Raw genomic sequence first — 19,393 nt, forward strand, 5'->3', positions numbered from 1 at the left:
AATAGGTGTCCAGGCGTATGAACATAAAAATATTGCAGCTAAAGCTCGTTGATATTTCTGTAATAGCCGCCAAATTATATATCAGTAGGATGCTTTCCCTCGATGGTCGTTTATTTGAGGGGCATTGGAAACGCCTTTAAAATGCGACCCAAATAAGAGGTGCTGGCAAACTGGGTTAGATCCCAGATAGTCGTAGTTACTGTTGCTGGGTTGCAACCAAAAATTATCATAACTGAAAATTATTGAGAGAAAATTCACAGATACTCGCGCTCAGGGAATGCGAGTGGAAATGTCTAAAATTTGCAACAAGCCAGAACCAATTGCTGACGGTACAACGGCTACAACAATGCCGTTGTCAAAGTCGCGGCGAGGATGCAGCTATGAAAATTGCGTTAGAAATCTGCAATTTATATCGCATTGCCCCAAACACACACACACAGCACATGCAGCCCAGTGCGGGCCTCAAAAGAACGACTCCCAGGCCAAAAACATACTATAAATACGGAGAGGAGAACCGTTGTGCTAGTGTTGGATGCACATCCAGGTACTGGTCCCGGGGCTACTATAAATTTTATTCATATATTGGAACTAGTAAATACACTGAAAAAGTTAAAATAGTAAGATAGTAAGGGAATATGTCTATTCTAGATTATTATTATTTGGATTAGATCTCTATTTTAGATCCATACATCTTTTGAAGTGCTGGTGCGTAAGGTTCCATTTTCAATTTATATTTCAGAAATTTGTGGTATTTCTACTCCAAAATCAAAACTCTTATTTAAAAGATATACCCTCCCATCTATAGAGTATTTTTCACGTTCGATAATCGCAATTGTTTGCAGCTTGCGCGGCTGCCACAACGCATTCCGAGATTCGAGGAGATCCGAGGTCCGAGGTTCATTGCTGTCGTCGCCAGGTTGCTCGACTGACTCCCCGGTCCGTCGTTCTCTGGTCGCAGGAAACATTGGAAAATTGAGCATGGAAATGGAAGACGCCACACACCGAAAAAAAACGGATAACAAAGCGGCGAGCCAGGACGGGTGAATAGGAAAAAAGTGAAAAAGAGGAATGGCCAGCGACTGGACTGGCAGCGGAAAACCTCTTCATTGAGGTCCCATCTCCAGGTTCTCATTCCCATCCTCGCGTCCTCTTCCATCGGCGAATCTGTCTCATTTTGTATGCACGCGGCGTCTGCCTGGCAGAGATCCAAGAATTCCAGGGAGCCGGAGAAGCGAAAGAGTCCAGAGCCAGAACCTCTCCTACTGCCAATTTGTTTGGCCCAAACTGGAGCAATTATTGCAGTTGCAGCTTGAGTTAGCTCCGGCCGGGGAGTGGGTGCTGGTTCTCCTAGTTCTTCAGAGCATGGGGGGCATTCAAATCGATTTGGTACGCATCTTCCTGCAGCTTGCAACACCAAACATGCAACATGTTGCGGAAACACCGCGCAAAATTGATTTGTTGCCGGCTGAGTGTTAATTGCCAGTCCACGACCGCTGAGACTAAAAAAAAGGAGGCGGACATGGACATGAAGTAACTGTAACTCGGCTGCCGGAAAATCTGGGCCACTCGGCTGTCGAGGGGCGTGGCACACTCCAGTACTCACACACACTCTTGAGAGGCATATTCTCTACCAATTATGAGTACGTGTGCGAATGCGTTGAAAACTCGCAAATTCTAATGATGATATATTGCCGGTTAGGCATCGGCAAGGCTATCAAATTAACAAGATCATCGCTTCCGGCCAGCAATTGCATGAATCTCGCATTGACTTGCGCATTAATCTTTCCAGCCCGATGGCTCCTCCTGGGCTTCCCCCCTAGGTTTCCACCGGCTGTCCACCTGGTTTCCCATCGCCGGGGAAAATTTATGCCGAGGCGACGACTTTGATTCCACGTCAAAACTCATGGGTGTACGAATGCATCATTTTGATGGTCATCATCAGTCTCTGACTATCAAACAATCGACAAACCGCAAAAAGAGCAGGCGGTGGCCGGCTAACGGCGGAGACGTTGGCGTTGCAAGTTGCACGTTGCTCGTTGCCAACAATTACCCGGGCCAGTCCGTTGACTGCTACAAATTTCAGGCGTCTCACTGCGAGGCAGCCAGCGACAGCAATCTGCACTCGAGCAATCTGCAACAGCAACAGTAACTGCAACAAAAGCCACTTCAGCAGCACAGTTGGAAGCAGAGCTAGGGATGGTAAAAATATCGTTTCTATTTTTTAACTTTTTTTAGGTAGGGTTTCGAAAATATATATTTTATTTGTGCACTTACTATAATTACTTTGTATTTTAAATATTAAATTGAGCTTAGGTTTTTAAAATGAGTGTTAAAAAGTACTCCTTTTAAAATAGAAAAGAGATTATTAAATATTTAATTAATTATTAATAAGTATAGTTTTATTAGTTTATTTGATTTGGTTAAATGGAATATTCTATTTCTTTTCGTTTCTTATTTTAATATTGTTTAAATCCGTTTAATTTACATCCCTAATCCGTGGGGCAGTTGCAGCGAGGATGTTGCAACCTGTTTCTGCACTTGACCATGGCAACTGGAAACTGGCAACATGTTGCCGAATTGACAATTTCGCTAGGCATGGGCAGCCAGCAACTGTTGTTGCTGCTGCAGAAGTTGCAGTTGCTGCTGTTGCCGTTGCTGCTGTTGTTGCCGTTGTCAATTGTCAGTGCTATTTTTTTTTGCGCTTCGTTCTCCCAAAGCCTGGTTTATGCAAATTGCAATGCATTTCCATGGCCCAGCTCGAGTTCAAGTTCCAAGTGGGCGTTTGATTTCAATCGCTGGCATTTTCACATATCCACGGCCATATGTTGCTGGTGTCGACAAACGGATCCTCGTCCTGTTCGCTGTTGGCTGGCTGCCTGGCTAGCTGCCTGGCCGGCTGGTTGGCAGTTTCTCTCTGCTCAGACTGCTTTTTGGTATTAACGGTTTGCCATTTCGATTTTATGTTTGGTTATATTTCAGGCCGCTCGTTATTTTTCATTGGATTCTCCTTCATATTTGGCCTCTTGATCTGACTGCCTGCAATCTGCCCCGGACGATCATTAGGGAAAATCATTTTTCACCGCACGTCGCGTACTGTTCGTCGAGTGTGGAGGGATCCCTCCCTCCCTTCTCCGGTTTTCAATTTGTCGATCGCCGTGCACTGATATATCCCCCTATTCCGATCCGATACGACTTCCCCATCGATGACAAGAGTGCATTTCGGGGGCCATTGCCACCACATTGCATTCTGGCATTCCTAGGCATACTCCATCGGATACTCTTGAAATTATGGGCGGTGGCCCAACTATCGGATATCTATCAAGGCCTACGCCTCGGCTCCTATCTCGTAATTCGATCTTAATGCCCATCGTGTTTGTTTATTCCTCATCCCCTCCGAAACATGAAAACCCCCAAAAATTAATCTTCCACACTTATTGAGGAGCTGGTAATATTCAATCGACTTATCGTCCGCTTGTTAGCTGTCAAGTGAATGGCATTAGAGACATCACCAGCGATGTCAGAGCTGTGACATTTCAAATTGGGCATGTGAGATTGGGGTAAGTGTGCGTGAGCGGACTCCCTCCCGGGTGAAGACTGGGAGCGGGGGTCTGGGACTGAGGACTGTGGGATTTTGTCGATAAAAAATATACATTATTTGTGGTCAAAAGTGTTCAAGGAATTACAAACAAATAGGGAGTACTTGGTAAATAAATACAATCAGTTTAATACCCAGTAGGATACTCTGTAGGATATCCCCGGGAATACATATTAGTTATCTAAAAGTAAAGTAATTTTGAAAGATTTTACACAAGTAATATTATTTTACTAAATTTTTCATTTTAACTTCCAAAAGGCTTTGTATCTTTGTTAATAAAATTCATTGAAATTTTGATTCATACGTTTTTTTTTTCAAATTTTAAACTTTACTATATATAATAAAGAATGCAAAGCTTCTTCTGAACCATATATACTCCATCTACCCAATGTCTACTGGGAATAATTATACATTGCAGCTATAATTTCAACTGCAGTCTCGCGACTCGACTTGGCATTCAAATGCGACGCACGTCGCCGGGGTCGTTAAAAATCGAACACGCACTCGAACAATCGAGTCACATTGATCTATGTGCGTCGGGTGCACTGCATACGATATGATTTACGATTGAGCCATGAAGAATGTCACGATTTAATAGGCTTATCGGCACCAACCCAACCCGTTCGTCCCGAAATCAAGCCCCATCCCCAGGCCCTCCCCGGATTCCAATCCCATTTCCAAGCGTTGGCTGCACTGCGTGCGGTCTAATTATTTTATGACAAACCGGACTGGTGGGCGGATGAGTTACAGGGAGGGAGGACTGGCCCCCCTAGGAGTAAAGTTTTCAATTTGGTTTGTTGGCTAATTAAAATTTCAAGCCTGCTCGTTTACAATCGACATAAAAATCAGACGCTGCACTGCATACCCCGATTTGATTTATGCTGAAAATAATAAATGAATAAATAAAAATCTGAATGAGCATTTCCATGGTGCATGGTGCTACATCTCCGCGGCGATTTGAGTGACACTCGCTCCGCGGGGGAGCGTTCCACCTGACTAACACTTGCCTTTTTTACGATTTTACCGGCCCCCATCCCGGCCAGATATTGCTATATAACCATATAGCTATGGTCCCAGATAGCCCCACATAGATCAAGTGGCCGCAAGAGTTTACGGCTCTGGCTTCGAATATCGTTTAACTTTGATTTCGAATTTCTGATTTCTGATTTATTTGCCCAAGTCGCCGGCAAACTGCATCTACGAGCAACGCCAGCTCCCAGGGAACAGTGGAACAGTGCCCTCTTGGCCATAAATTTAAATCACCCAGCTGGGTTTTCCGCCCGGCGCTCGCTTTTTGATATCAACGGTAAAAACTCACCATAATTTTTAATTGCACAAATTTATGGCCTGACTGAGGGGCGTCGTCTCATTGGCCCAGATGATGATGGAGGGCCTCGTCCCGATGCCAGCCGGCTCTGACTCTGGCTTCGATTTCGATCCCGATGACGGCGTTAGCGGTTCTTTTGTCCCCAGAGCTATCAGTTGACCATTTTACAGCCGATTTATTTGCGTCCGCCACAGATAAATAGCCTCGGCTCAAGCGACTGAGCTGGCTATTAAAATCGAATAAAATCAATGCCTAAAATTCGGATCTTTAATGAATAGTCGAGCCCCATAAATCAGTAATCCACACGAATCGCCCCATTCTGCTGCCCACATCTCATTTCGTTCGTCTGCCAATAAAAGCCATTGTAATGATGCATTTATAAAAATGTTAAAATGTTTGCTTTCTATTGTTTGCGCCCAGCGAGATATTAAAATTAATTTAACAGTCCAACAGAACGGCAGTAATGCCACAAAGCCCGAAAAATCAATGCTAGCCTCATTTGGGTGCGTATTAAGGAATTTCTGGGGGAAAGGTGAAATCCGATCCGATCCGCGACTCGCTCGTCCCCAGCTTGTTGTAGTATCCTTTCCCAATATCCTTGTTTGGTGTTGGCTCTTTTTTGGCCTTGTGTGTTTTCTGCTCGCCGTTATCGCCAGCTCCTGCCTCTGTTTTAGATAAAAAAATATTTGGCATAAACAACGAGAATAGCAACGCTGGAATTCCCCCCGTCCCCACTCGGGGGGCTCATATTTCAATTTCGATTTTTGAAAACGATGTGAGAGCTAAGCGCAAACAAACAAGCAAGCCAAAGCAAGCAAGCAAACAGATAAACAGCCAAACACATTGAATGAGTTTCGCTATACATGTCCATATATGCATAATATGCTCAGCTACACTCGGAGGATATATTGGAATATTACAGAAAGCTTGACTCAACCTCAAACTGAATTGAATAAATGTAATATCACATCAACCTTTGTCTGTACCTAAAAGCTAAACATTCCAATGGTAATAAAACAATATTTCCTAACATTAAAATTACTATAATTTTTTTTGAGAATATCTTTATAATATTTATCTTTATAAAAATTCAAATTAATCATATTTAGAGTTTTATTAAACAAATACTTGCTCAACATTACTAAGATTCTGTTGATGCTAGTCAATGTTTATAGATTAGTACGCAATTTTAAATTTCTTTTTTTTATGAAAGAAAACTGGAAAGCCATTCCATTTAAAAAATAATCAAACATTTAACTCATTACATACCATCTCCAAAAATGATCACGTTTCCCAATTAATGTTTCTCTCACTTAGACAGGCTATGCGAAAAGATAATCTTAGTAAAAAAACTTCTCTTTTTTCTTTCAACTTTATTTACATTGCTTTTTCAAAAGTTCAATATATCCAAACCCTTTTTCGTAGTGCATTATAGCTTTGGCACATATATCTACGCGTTGTGTCCGACATGGGATGCAACACGGATGCGCCTCGGAATTGGAGCTGGGAATGGAATCGAAGCGAGGCGAGTGGCATGGACCCCGGACCTGGTGCCGTTGCGATCTGGCGGGGAATAGGGCGGATGGTTGCGGAGGATAAATGGCAGTTGGTCGTTCGCACAAACGCATCGCAACTTTGGCCCTGCCAGTGCCCCGATGTCGCTGATGTCGTCGTTGCAAAATGTCCAAAAATGAGGCACAAACATGCGCATGAATTTTGCAACTTGCCACAGCAGCAGGACTAACAAGTTGCCCCTCACCACACGGCCACAGTGGCATCGGCTGCCGCAGGCAGTGTCCCTGTTTTGGCCAGGAAATGCAGTGCAAATAAATGAGCCGGCCAGCAGCCGCCTGACCCTCGTCCGTCCGCCAATATTTTGGTCATTTGTAATTCTATATTTTGTGCCGTCTCGCAACAGCCAGAGTTCAATTCAAAAGCAAACGAAAGGGACACGCCGAATGTTTGCATTTTAGATCTGCCTTATTGGAAATTCTATCTGGAGTAGGAACATGTGTTCCCGTTTTCGATTCGGTTCAGTTCGGTTTCACAGTTCACAGTTTTTTTCGATTTCCATTTTTTTCGGCCAGCTGTTGCCCCGGGCCAAGTGTTGGGCCAACACCTTAATGGCCCGAAATGCGGCTGTGAGCCTAAACTTTGGCTAATTGCCGGGCGGGTCGTAGACAAGTGTGGCTTTCGCGCCCCCTGGGGGGCCAGACGCTCCAGCTCTCAGACAGCCGGGCATTTGCATAAACATGCAACGTGTCTAATACGCGGAGCGAGGAGATGGACCAGACTCGGGCCAGACCAGGCCCAGACTTCCGGCTCAAGGCCGAAACACGCGCTAAAACACAGTCGAGCTTCTCTAAATGAGGCTCTAACCTTTACAGCAATAAGCCCAAAAATTGAAAAACTTATGCTTTATAAACTGCAAAAAGAATGAAATTTTGATTGAGGTATCTATAATATTATTTTATTCTATTTATAAAAAACAAATATTGTACCAACATATTTTGTTAGAAATATAAATGGTTATACTTCAAGCAACTCTGGCTGTGGCTTCATAAAACTAAAGATTCAATTAACAGCCAAGACGGACATGGAAAGGGCGTGGTTTTTATTTGCCAACAAACTGAAACCGAAACAGGAACTGCAGAAAATGGCCTTGAATTGGGACCAAAGTTCCTAAGATTCTATCTGCCCAAAAGTAAAAGAGCAAAAACTTTACGAATTGGAGCAGATTCTCCTCTTGTATTTGGCAAAACTTGCGAACTTGAACTTGCCACAGCCGAGTCTCGGCCGGCAAAAACTACCTACCGCATTTCGTGGCAGGCATCCGAAAATGGACAAAGTCAACGTTCGGCGGCATCTCGCAAGTGGCGTTTTGTCAAATATTTTCGAACAGTTTCCGACCGACAAGGTCCTGGACTGGTTCCCCGTTCAAATGGGAAAAGAAGCAGGGGCGGGTGGCGACTGGAGGGTGGAGGGTCTTCACGACTTTTATTTAATGAATTTCGCAAATTTCTTGCCGCAGCATCTCACGCATGCGAATGGCTCTGACAGACCCAGGCAACACAGAACTTGTCTCCGCCGTACACAATGTGCAAATAATTGTCTCAATTCCTCGGATTCCGACGACCTGCATGTTGCAAAAAGGCCACAGAACTGAATGAGTTCCCTGGTGAAGACGAAAATACCGAATCGATTATCGGTTATCTGAGTGTTTAGGCGCCTCTGGGGAAGATACAAATGCGTAGATATGTGGGGCCGTATTACTTGGCGGGAGGGTATGGAAATAGCCATAGCTCGGGCCGCGGCTTAAGGTTCCTCATTCCAGGCCCATCATTTCGCGGAGCCATCAAAAAATATTCCATTGATTTGCACACTGAACAAGCCTAGGTCGTTCCTTGGATTCCATTCCCGTTCGTTCGTTTGGGTGCCACAATCTTCTTACGTAGGCTACACGGAGAAAAAATATGGCTAATATGACATAAATAGAGGAATAAATAACACTCATTTCTTAAGAATTTTTTGAAGGCCCAATTTCTATGGAATTTATGATTAACTTAGAAATTCACCAAATAAATCATAGAAGATTTTGATCTTTAGAACCTTTTAAAATTTAAATTATATATACATTTTTTTGTTGTGTACGTAAATTACTAGAAAGAGTCAGTGGCTCCAGAAGAAAAAAGAAAGGAAGGTTCGGAGCTTTTCAGAATGAATTGCCAAACGCAGATGACAATGAGCCCGACCAGCGTCCCGGCCAACTTGGAACTTGGGACCAAACGACCGCCGTCCGTCGGGGGGAACAGTGCCTCAAAAAATACTCGCACAAATCGAAAAGGAACGAAAACAGAAACACACTATATGCTATACAACAATCGTCGTCAGTCAATTCGAATGCGATTCGGGGTATGCGCGACAGGTATGCCTATGAAAACCGGGCTCCCATCTGAGAGCCACAGCCTGGCGACAATTTTTCAATTGTCCGCCGCGACTTTGGCAACCATGGAGGTCGTCGTCGTTGTCGCCAATGTCGCCTTAGTTGCCAATTGTTTTCTTTTTTTTCTCCTTTTGTTTTTGCTGTTGTTGCTGTGGCATTGCATTGCTCACATAATCGGCAATGAAAAGCGCCGCAGCATTGCAGGTTGCATATAAAAATCTGTTTTCGACTGCAACTTGTTAATTGCAGCAAGCCGTGGCGAGGGGCATTTAATTGTTGTTGCGGCTACTGTTTTTCTGCCTTGAACCGGGCTGGCTTGGATCTGGGATCTGGTTTTTGGGCCTTCACCCTGAACCCTGGACATGGACTTGGCCCTGAGCCCAACAATGGGCCATGTGCGTGGGCAGCTCCAATTACGCGTTCATACAAAATTCCGGAAGAATACGAAAAAAATAAAAAGCAACCGCTTGACGCCTCCCGCTGCGAGCTCATGGTTCAGTTGGCTTCGGCTTACAAGAGTGAAGAAGCGAGAGCAAAACCCCGGCAAACGAAAACAAAACTAATTAATAAATTAATTATGCCATTACAATAATACAACACACACACACAGCATACACCACACACCGTACACCACCGGGGAGGACCGACCCCGAGCCTCACGCACTTTAATTATGAATATTTTCATGCTAAAATATGCATGCACTTGCCGGAGCAACGCAGCCGGTACAAATAAAGGGTATCTAGGGTCGATCAAGGTATATCATACATCCCCAAAGCATACTCACCTTAACAAAGATATATAAAAATATATTTTATAATTCGTGCAGTCTTCAATAATTTATGATTAGTATCTTGAGAGTGAGACCTTCTTCGATGATATTTTAGGGGGTAATCTCCCTTCGAACCAACATAAACCGTCTAAGCCAGGTTGTTTTCGGTGGTGGCTGGTGTTTCTGTTGTTCCTCCAACGGGAGTTGACTTAATTAACCGCCCCAGGTGAGGCTGCCGAGCTCAGGTGGGTTCAGGTGGTTTAAGGGGCTGGGGTTTCTGGCGAGGTCGCTCGGGTTGGCTTCGTTTTGACATGGCTGCGTATTTTTTGGCAGCTAATTAGTGACGTTTGAATTAATTAAATACCCGAAAATGGTCAATTTCATGGAAATTTTCCCAACGATTCACGTTCGCATTTCGCTGCCTTCGATTCGATTTGCATTTTGTGGAGTGCAGTCAGTCGGCCGTGGCCGCGGTCGCTGCGAGATAGTTAGATTGAATCTATTGAATTTTATTCGAAATTTTATTCCCATGTTAACAGTTCTATTATCCTTGCGGCTGTATCGGAACACCACCCCCTGCCAGATTGGCCCAGGCCCGGCCTGCGAGGGCCGCTGAATGATAAATCGCAGCATTTACGTGTGTGCGCCCAGGCAAATATATCAGCCGGGCAAGGTCATAAATATTAATTGTGTTTCGGCGGAGGGACTGGCACTGGAATTGGGAGCTGGGAGCACACTTTTACACTAAAATTAATTAAATACATTATTTTTTTAACTGAATACTTACTCAAAAGTTATAGCCGTTAAAACCTAACTTATTTGCCTAAACTTACTAATTTTAAGAGACTATGTATTACAAAGTTATTATCAAGTATATTCAGACTTATTTAAATAGATTCTTATTCTTTAGATTCCTTATTAATACCTTCAGTTAAAGCAACCATTTTTTGACAGTGTTTTGGGGAGTGTGCTGAGGACCTGGTCTTAGTTTGCATGTCTCGCCATTTGTGTTGCCATGCACATTGTTGCACTGGCCTGTGGCGAGTGTTGTTCCCTGGTCCCTGTTTTCTGTTTTGTGTGGCTGCCATTATCAATCGATCGAACGCGAGCTGCATTTGCTTAGCGGTTTGCTTAGCGGATGAACGAGCCCGAATCGCAGCCAAATACATCGCATATTGCTAATAAATATTCAGCGCTCGACTGGAGCAGAAGTGGATTATGTTGTGATGGTGGGACGATATCCTGGCCCAAAGCCCAAGCGCCAAACATCGGTGACAACCTGTATCTAGCCACTCGCGGCTTGCAGAGCAGCATCTCTGTGTATTTTGTGGGGGAAACTTCATTAGTTGGGATCGAACTTTAACGCGAACTTTAACAAGTCGCCTGCAGTCAGGAGTTATTCATAAAAGTGGAGGGGAGTGGAGTGGAGTGGAGTCGAGTGCTGCTGTGATTAATATCCCAGGAATGCAGTTTATTGTTGCGCGACGACAACAGCAACGAAGCTCTTGTTGCTGCAGAAAGGGGGCGTGGCAGGGGAGACACTTGGCAAGGAGGTGGTACCTACCCCACCGCATATGAGGGGGTCACTGCAACACTTAACTCACTTTAAAATTTATTACATTTTTAAATTTAATATAAGGAAACTTAAACTTTAAAATTTTTGTGTGTCAAATCAATTTAAAGTAAAAACAGTAAAGTTAAATCAATAACTCACAGAATTTAATTTAATTGTATTTAAGGAATTTATTTAAGGCTATTTAAATATAAGGTGAAAAACTTAAATTTTGAAAGTTATATCCGATATTTAATTCACCAATTTACAATCTCTTTTCTGTTAATCTCAAATATATTTTTATCTATTCCTTTTTTCTCAGTGCCTAACAATTTCTAGACGACTCGCATCATTTTCTAAGGCCGCGAGGCGACGCAAATTTGTGTGCATTATTTTTTTTCGTTTACTTTTATTTTTTGTAGTGAGCTGCATATTTTGTTGCCGCAAAGGTTTTTCTTCAGCTATTTTAGCTCAGTTATAAATTACGCGGCCCATGGGCAGACCGTGTGTGTGAGCCGGTGTGTTGCATAATCTGTGTGCTGAAATCTTTGGCATCCACTTGAGAGCAAATGCAAACAGTGCCGGTGGGGCAAGAGGGGGCACCGGGGGCGATAGGGGGCATCTAGAACAATAGCCCAATGGCTCGCACAATGGAGTCGGGAACCGGGCGCGGACTTTGGAGAAAAGGCTGCATCCGCGGCAGAATGACCGCCACTCTCATAATAGAGTCATAAAATTTTAGTGCGCCAACTGGAAAGCGGTTTGGGCCGCAGTCGGAGCGGGGAACCCCCGTGGCGCCTCAAAGTCAAAGCCAAACCGTTTCGCTTTGTTGACCATTGTCCCGGCCATTTACTCGGACCATAGAAATATATAATTGTGATTAATTATACGACATAAAAATGTTTTAGATTCAACATTTTGATGCATTTATTAACCGAAAAATCACCTGAAATGACCAGGTTAACTCCCAGCCCTCCTCATTCTCTTTCTCCGCAGATCTATTATCAATTGTAATAAAAGTTTGCCTTTCCAATTTCCAAGATTTGGAATTTTAGGGCGGTTCTTCGGCTGGAGGCAGTGGATTGGGGAGGTTTTATGGAATATCTGCAGTGAAGGGTAAACATTTACCAATAAGTGGTTGTGAAAATTCATGGCAGTCTAAGGATAATATTATTCAAGTCTCATTTTCGTAAAATGAATTTAACTAGGGGCTATAGGGGCTATGATCCATGAAATGAAACAGCTAGTGATTAGTTTTATATGATATGCAGTTGAAGGGTGTAATAAAACTTAAATGGTTAGATTCTAAATAAGCGAAGTATGTAGCCTTCCTACACTAATTAAAACCTTGCCCTGGGTGGCAGATCTTACCTTAAAATATTCCTTTGTAGCCACTCTACATCCAGGCCCCCTGGTAGCTGGCTTAATTCAGTTCATACGGCGCATTTTTGATTGTCAGTGATGTCGTTGCCAGTGGGACAACCAGGACGGCCTGGAGGAACTGGAGAACATCGCGGCCCAGGACAGAGCGATGGCGACAATGGAGCTTGGCCAGGACTGGCTTCGTTATCACACAGAACATGGCAGCACATGGGAATTGCTGCCGCCTGGTGGCTGGTGGATGGTGCATGGTGCATGATGCCTACTGCCTAGTGCCTTGTGCCTGATGACGATTGCAGTAGTCAGTCAAGGCGGCTCTCTGGGCCAAAACAATGAATGGTAGGAACCGTGCGACAAGAGCCACAGCCGCAGCAGCTCTTCTGACAAGAGCAATCCATCCGCCAGATACACAGATACTCGTACTTCACTGGCAAAGGCAAAGGCATTTCATGCTCATCAAATGCGTTGACATTGAACAATTGCGCGTAATGTTGTCGTACACTTGACAAGCGCGCAAATTGTAGTGCTACCTGTACTTTGAGCAGGAATCTTGCCCAAAGCGAAAGCTACATCTAGGGATGTGCAAGTTCAAAATGTATATTTCAAATAAAAATGTATAGTTTTGAATATCAAATGTGATTGAAATGGCTATAAAACATTTGTTACTCTTCGTATAGGATTATTTCGAAACTATATTCAAAACATATACCATCTCTAGCTTTTGGACCAACATCCATCCGAATATCGATCTCCGTTTGGTCTAGCCGAAAACCCACAAGCTACTTTTGATGGAAATTGGCAGAGTTGTCTGTCTGTCTGATTGCTGCTACGTTTGTGGCCTTAATGAAGCTAACGACAATCTGCGGACAAGATGCAGTCCACGCGGCTGCCCCTCGTCCTCCGCATGCCGGCTGGCTTCCATGTCGGAGCCACTTGCCAAATATGCAGCGACAAGTCCTCGCTAAATGCTATCCAGATTAATAAGTCCCAGCCGTGTGGGTGATGTGGAGCGAAAGATACGATAGTAAAAGTCAAAAGTCACTCCGAGCTAGACATTCTAGGCTATACGCCTGCCAGCACCACGAAAAAATCTAGTTTTAAACGATTTTATATATAAGGGTAATGACTCGAAAAGGTAGAGGGTTAAACTTTCCTCTATTTACTTTCTTCAATTATATTAAATCCCTAAGAAAATAGTTTTCCCATGTGCAGGACTATTTCTCAGAGTGCACAGACCCCCAGGCCTTCGACTTTGTGGCTTCCAAATTTGGCAAAGGCAATATTTTGTTCGTTTGGCAGGCCGTTAGAGATTTGCAAAAAGGTAAAACTGCAAAACTGTAAAATGCATTCGGTTTGCCTTAAATGGAGCGGGAAAAGCCAGCAGAACGCACGATAACGAAAGAAAAGTGCAAACACTGTTGCATTTCCCACTCCGAGTGCGCAAATTTGCCTTTCAATGCCCTGACCAACTATCCCAGAACGGTCGCCCAACAATGGCAGCCCGTGGAAAAGTGGCAACTGGGAGGAAATCTGCTCGCCTCGATAATCGACGGGCGCATGATTTTAAGTGGAAAGTATACCATAGTATTCGCCAATAATTGCAGAATGGCGAATATGAGTTTTTCCTTCATTCCGCATTTTCCATTGAAGAGCTTCCTCGGAATTGACGGCCGCAATTTCCGTAATGAGCAATCATTTTTGGGCCTTATTTATTCGGCAGATTCACACTCCCGATTGCTCAGTCAGTGTAATTAAGTGGTGCTTGGCTGGAAGTTATGAAATGTGTAAATAATATTTAACAAAAATTTATAAGAGCTTGATGATCATAAAAATTATTATTTTATGGTGCATCAAACTTGAAAGTGATGTAAACTCATTTCCCCAAACTTCACAGCATTACAGCTTTTGATTGTAACCCCACGAAATGGTAGCACCCATTTTTGGGCACTCCATCCAGTTCTCCAGAGGACTGCATTTTATGCATGCGACCCCCAAAGGTCGTCATGGCAATCGCTGGATATTTTGACGAGTGGCTCGGACCTGCCGAAGATTGGGCTCATAAATTGCAATTGCGAGAGGAGGGGGCTCGAACTGGAAGCTGGTTCGGATCCAGTGTGGGCCACAGTGGCTTGGCAGCTGCTCCGTCCATGTTGGCTTGGAGTGACTGCTCCGTCATTAGCTTGATTGAATCTTATTGTAGGCAATTAACCTTCGCTGAGATGGGGCCTCTGAGGGTCGATCTATGGGGGCTGCGATCCCGACATTCTGCCCCACGAATGCAACAAATAACTTTATTTTCCACGGCTACAAGGCGTATAATGTCATCTATCCGGGCTGCACTAATTGCCAGCGACAAGTAGCTTTCAATTAATTAGCAAACGCCAACGGATTAGGCCAATATGCAAAATCCATAGCAAGCCAAGATACACAAACTTCAAGCCAGCATTTGAATCTGCACGAATAGAAAACGTCAGGTTTTGGCTTTGAAAATAGAGAAATTTACTTTGAGTGAACTGAAGTGGGTACAGTGGTTATTTTTTATTTTGAGCTTAAAATACATATATAACTTTTACCTTAATATAAATAAAATGTTTTGGCTCTTAGGGTAACATTCTGTACCAACTTATGGAGTAGACATTCATATAACAACATGAAATAGTACCTTATAGTACCTTTATTTATAATAAAATGTGTATGAAAGTATAATTATTAATTTCCAGTAGGGGATTGTTATTTTTGATACTATATTTCATATACAACACTTGCCCCACTGTCCAGCGACAATGTTGTGGGCCAAGCGATTTGTCAGCCCGCGGTTTCTTTTTCTCGTTGTGGCTCATTTAAGACCTCACTTCCTACTTACGTTTGAATATGCACTGTTGCAATTGCATTTCCATTTCGACTGTGTTTATTTACTTAGCCAACTCCTTAGCCGCTCCTCCCTGCCAGAGGCCCCTCCCGGGCGCCCTCGTCGGCATCTGCTTAGCCGTTTTCCATCTAAATTGCATGCAGCGCCTTTGTCATGACATGACAGCAGCCTAATTCATCATTATGGCTGCACAGGACAGACTGCATCGATGGCAAAATGCATTCGGGGGGATCGGGGATCAGCTTTGGGGACCGAGGAACCGGGAATCGGGGGCACGGATGGCGAATTGAGAGAGTTTTGTCGCGACTTTAGCTAGACGTTTCTGCATGAGATGCTGAGCTAGTTGCAGGCAGCCTGGCCTGTTGCAAGTTGCAAGTATGCATCTGAGCTGCGATCTCAACGTGATTCATTCATGCGCAGAAGTCGGATTTTTCGCTTGCATGCAGCTGGCAAACGAAGATGATAATAATGATGATGCATGCGCCCGGGCTTAGGAGTTGGTTACATTTAATGGGCGAGGGGCAGGATTGGAAAACCAGGGAAACTGCTGCACCAAAGTGGGAAACCGAGAAGCCAGGAGTGGAGTGGGAGTGGGAGAGGAGGCACTGCACTTTAGAAGGCAAAAGTGCACTGTCGATAGGCTGATGATTCGCCTGTCGACATTCAACGAGCCAGGCCAAGACGACGACATTATCGGGGATGTCAGTGGCAGCTTCACAGGGCATGGCCAGGAGCAGGGACAGTGGCAGGGGCAGGGGCAGAGGCAGTTATTTGTACGGTTTATTATCTCCGCACAATATCGCACAATGTGGGGGCTTGTCGAAGTTGCATAGGAAAGTTATTGAAAGCCCAAGCCCCTCGAAGTGAAACTTCTGAGGCTTCACACAAGCGTGAGTCTTGGCATTTACGCAGAATTTGAAGAGGTTCAAATGGTGGCACAAACCTAAAATATGGGTGTTTTTGAACCCCAAAACCTCTAGGAACTAGTTTCCAGACGAGGTTGCTAACATATCTACTCAAGTAAGCTTCGATTTAAATGGAAAGTTTTCAACTCAGGTTTTGTCATTCGACATAAATCAAATCTACTATACAGAGATACTTAATAAAATTGTTGTGTCCTTGTACTGCTGTATAAACATGAGCTCAATTTTCAAAATTAATGAGGAAAATGACAATGATGCGATGGAGGGCCACCTGAGCAAGCTACAAAAGTTAATGGATCGATGTGAGAAGAATGAAAATCAAATTAAAAAGGTCCTGGAAGGGCCTCACTTGGCCGAGATGCTCTTGGCCAGGGAAACGGAGAGAATGAGACTTTCTTTAGTAATAATGCTTATTATTATAAACTAAAAAACTATATGTATTTATACCTTAATGTTTTAAATAATATAAATATATTTCCTTTTCGTTTCAGGAAAAGTTGATCAACAACAAAGCCGCTAAATGAAAGATCATCTTGGTCGAGAATAGACGGACGAAAAAAACTGCCTTTAAATTCTTATAAATCTGTGTGTCTTTAAATACATTATTATATTTCTTTATTAACTTCTCTCTAAAATAAGGTATTTTGAGCAACAGTTGTAAAGTTATCCTGTCTATTACTCAATTAGATTCTAAGGTTATCCTGTGTTTAAGTTATTCAGGTACTTCTTTTTGGAAGACAATCTAACAAATTTTCAAAAATGTATCATTTTCAGATATGACAGCTCTGTAAAATATGAATATTTTTCCATCCAGAAGAAATGTAGTAACCCCAATTGCATTTGCCTCCGTTTTGCGCCAGCGAGTCCAGATAGTTATCTCTTGGCCGAAATCGTGTGACATTGTAAATGGCCAAGAATAAGCGACCCAGTTAGCAGCTCTTCTAGGGGTTTCCGTACACCCAATTTGCTGACATGCGCCAATTCCCATTCCCGCTAACTGCGAAAGACCGAAACATAGCGAAAAGGTGTCAGACATCCAGTCCGGATCCAGTTGGCGGACTCTTAATCATCCAACCGTACAGGACAAATGCCATGCACGACTTCATTATTAGGCAGCCTCATATGCACATCATCGTCTGGTGCTCGTGACGTGGACTCTAGATTGAGGGGTCTGCCCTGGCAGCAGGCCTTCTGATTAGTTTTCCCTCTCATCCGAGAGCAGACACGAAAATGTCGCCCAAATTTGTTTGTCAACCCAGCCTTAGACTGAAGTCCGGGATCCAGCTCCAGGAGGGGCCATTAAATTCCACCGGGCTGCTGGCTGTCGCTAATGAAGTCATAAAACCGCATGACATTTCGATGCCTCCGGCAATGGCCTCGCGGATCTCGCTTTTTGTCAGACGATCTCCTTGTCATTGGTTGTTGCCAGCTGTCTGTGGTGGTGTCTGCTGTCCGGCCAGTTCAATCGTTCCAATATGCAAATGCCCATTCGCCCGCCGCCACCCACAGACAGCTTTAAAGGCTGAAAGAGGAAAACAAGAGTCTGAGCTCCATATGACCATATGCTCGTATCGAGCCCGAAATCTTTCGCTTTCGATTGCCTTCCATCCGAAGCTTTTTAGCCCGACTTGAGCCGGGCCAAGTCGCCTTAACTAAGCCGGGCTTTATCTCCGCTGCGAGCTGATTTTCTGCATTTCATTTCGCTCCGCCGCGCCGCGCCGCCCCGTCCCGGCCCGGCTTCGTGCTGAAAATATGCAAAAATGCTGCAATCTGCGGACAGCACGTTCGGAGGGCCTTTCGTGTCATAAATGGCATAAATATTCCTTCTTGACCGGGCAACCTAAATATTTTTGCCTCTGCAGATGCTGCTGCCTGTGATGGCTTTGCTGATTTTTGGATTTTTCGTTTTTTACTTGGTGTTCCTCGGCCTTTCCCCTTGCAAAATGCATTTTATAACAATGCGAACTTTCACTTTTTTCGGGGCTCGCCAGATCTCTTCACGGAAATTGAAATTAAATCGTTTTTCATTTTTATGTGTTGGAGGGTTATTGATGTTCGATTTCTGGGTCCGGGATCCGGCAGTCTCCATCCAGCCTGCACGGATGGGAGACGATAACTTGGGATTAAAATATAGTTATGATTATTGCATTCGACCCCAAGTAGGCCCCCTACCCAAAGAGTGAAACCAGCTGAATTTGCATATGATTTCGCATGTTTTTATTTTTATTTTTGCTTTGTATTTTTGCATTTTGAGTGCCTAAATTATTTATGCACAATTTAATGAATTTGTTTATGAAAACTATCATGTATTTTCTTCACGTTTTGTTTACATTTCCACGTAATTAGTTGGCTAATCTAAACATTGGAACATTTTGAGTTGCTTGTAGTGAATTTTTGCATACTTTCGCATTAGTTATTATTTATTTGATGTTTGAGTTTTTAATTGTAAATGCTAATTACGATTATTGTGTGTGAGAGAGTGGTTGAGGAGGGGAGGAGAGAGGAGGAGGTGCCATTAATGAATAAATATTTAAAATACAATATTGCAGTTGTTCTTTCATTTCGTAAAACTAATAAATGCCGACCCGCAATGCACTCGGTTGGAGAATTAATTAACTGGCTTAATCATAATTTCCCATTTAATCGTTTGTACATAGCGACGTTGTGACTTAAATGACTAGTCTTTGGTTGTGAGTGTTGTTGTCGTAACTCGTAATTGTAATTGTTAAATGAAACTTGAACTTTACGTTTGTGTTGAAGAGGAATGTTTTGTTTCATGTTTGTTTTATGGTTTTTTCTTCGCCTATCGAATCGAAATAATGCATTATTAAGTTGGAGAAGAAACATTCAGTTGCACGCTCCCTTGGGCAATTGCCAATTGGGGCGGATTGCAAAAAATATTTACAGTGTATATATACAATGGCGCTAGTTTTTCATAATTCTGAGTTTTCATATTTTTACTTTTTACCATTTTACTTTTACATTTAGGTTTATGCAAATGCTTGATTGTTTTAAGTACTTTTTGTTGGCTGCT

The 19,393-nt window shown here is 43.4% G+C and overlaps 1 long non-coding RNA gene across 1 annotated transcript; it reads right to left on the reverse strand.

Annotated features, from left to right (window-relative positions):
* Positions 1–5,298: 5,298 nt before the first annotated feature.
* On the reverse strand, positions 5,299–13,189 carry LOC116655825. Its single transcript, XR_004310901.2, has 3 exons — positions 12,559–13,189; positions 9,651–10,379; positions 5,299–5,587 (listed from the first exon to the last, which is right to left on the reverse strand). It is a non-coding gene; the product is annotated as an uncharacterized LOC116655825 (long non-coding RNA).
* Between the last annotated feature and the right edge of the window lie 6,204 nt (positions 13,190–19,393).

Source organism: Drosophila ananassae, chromosome 2R (assembly GCF_017639315.1).
Source record: "Drosophila ananassae strain 14024-0371.13 chromosome 2R, ASM1763931v2, whole genome shotgun sequence".
NCBI classification, from domain to species: domain Eukaryota; kingdom Metazoa; phylum Arthropoda; class Insecta; order Diptera; family Drosophilidae; genus Drosophila; species Drosophila ananassae.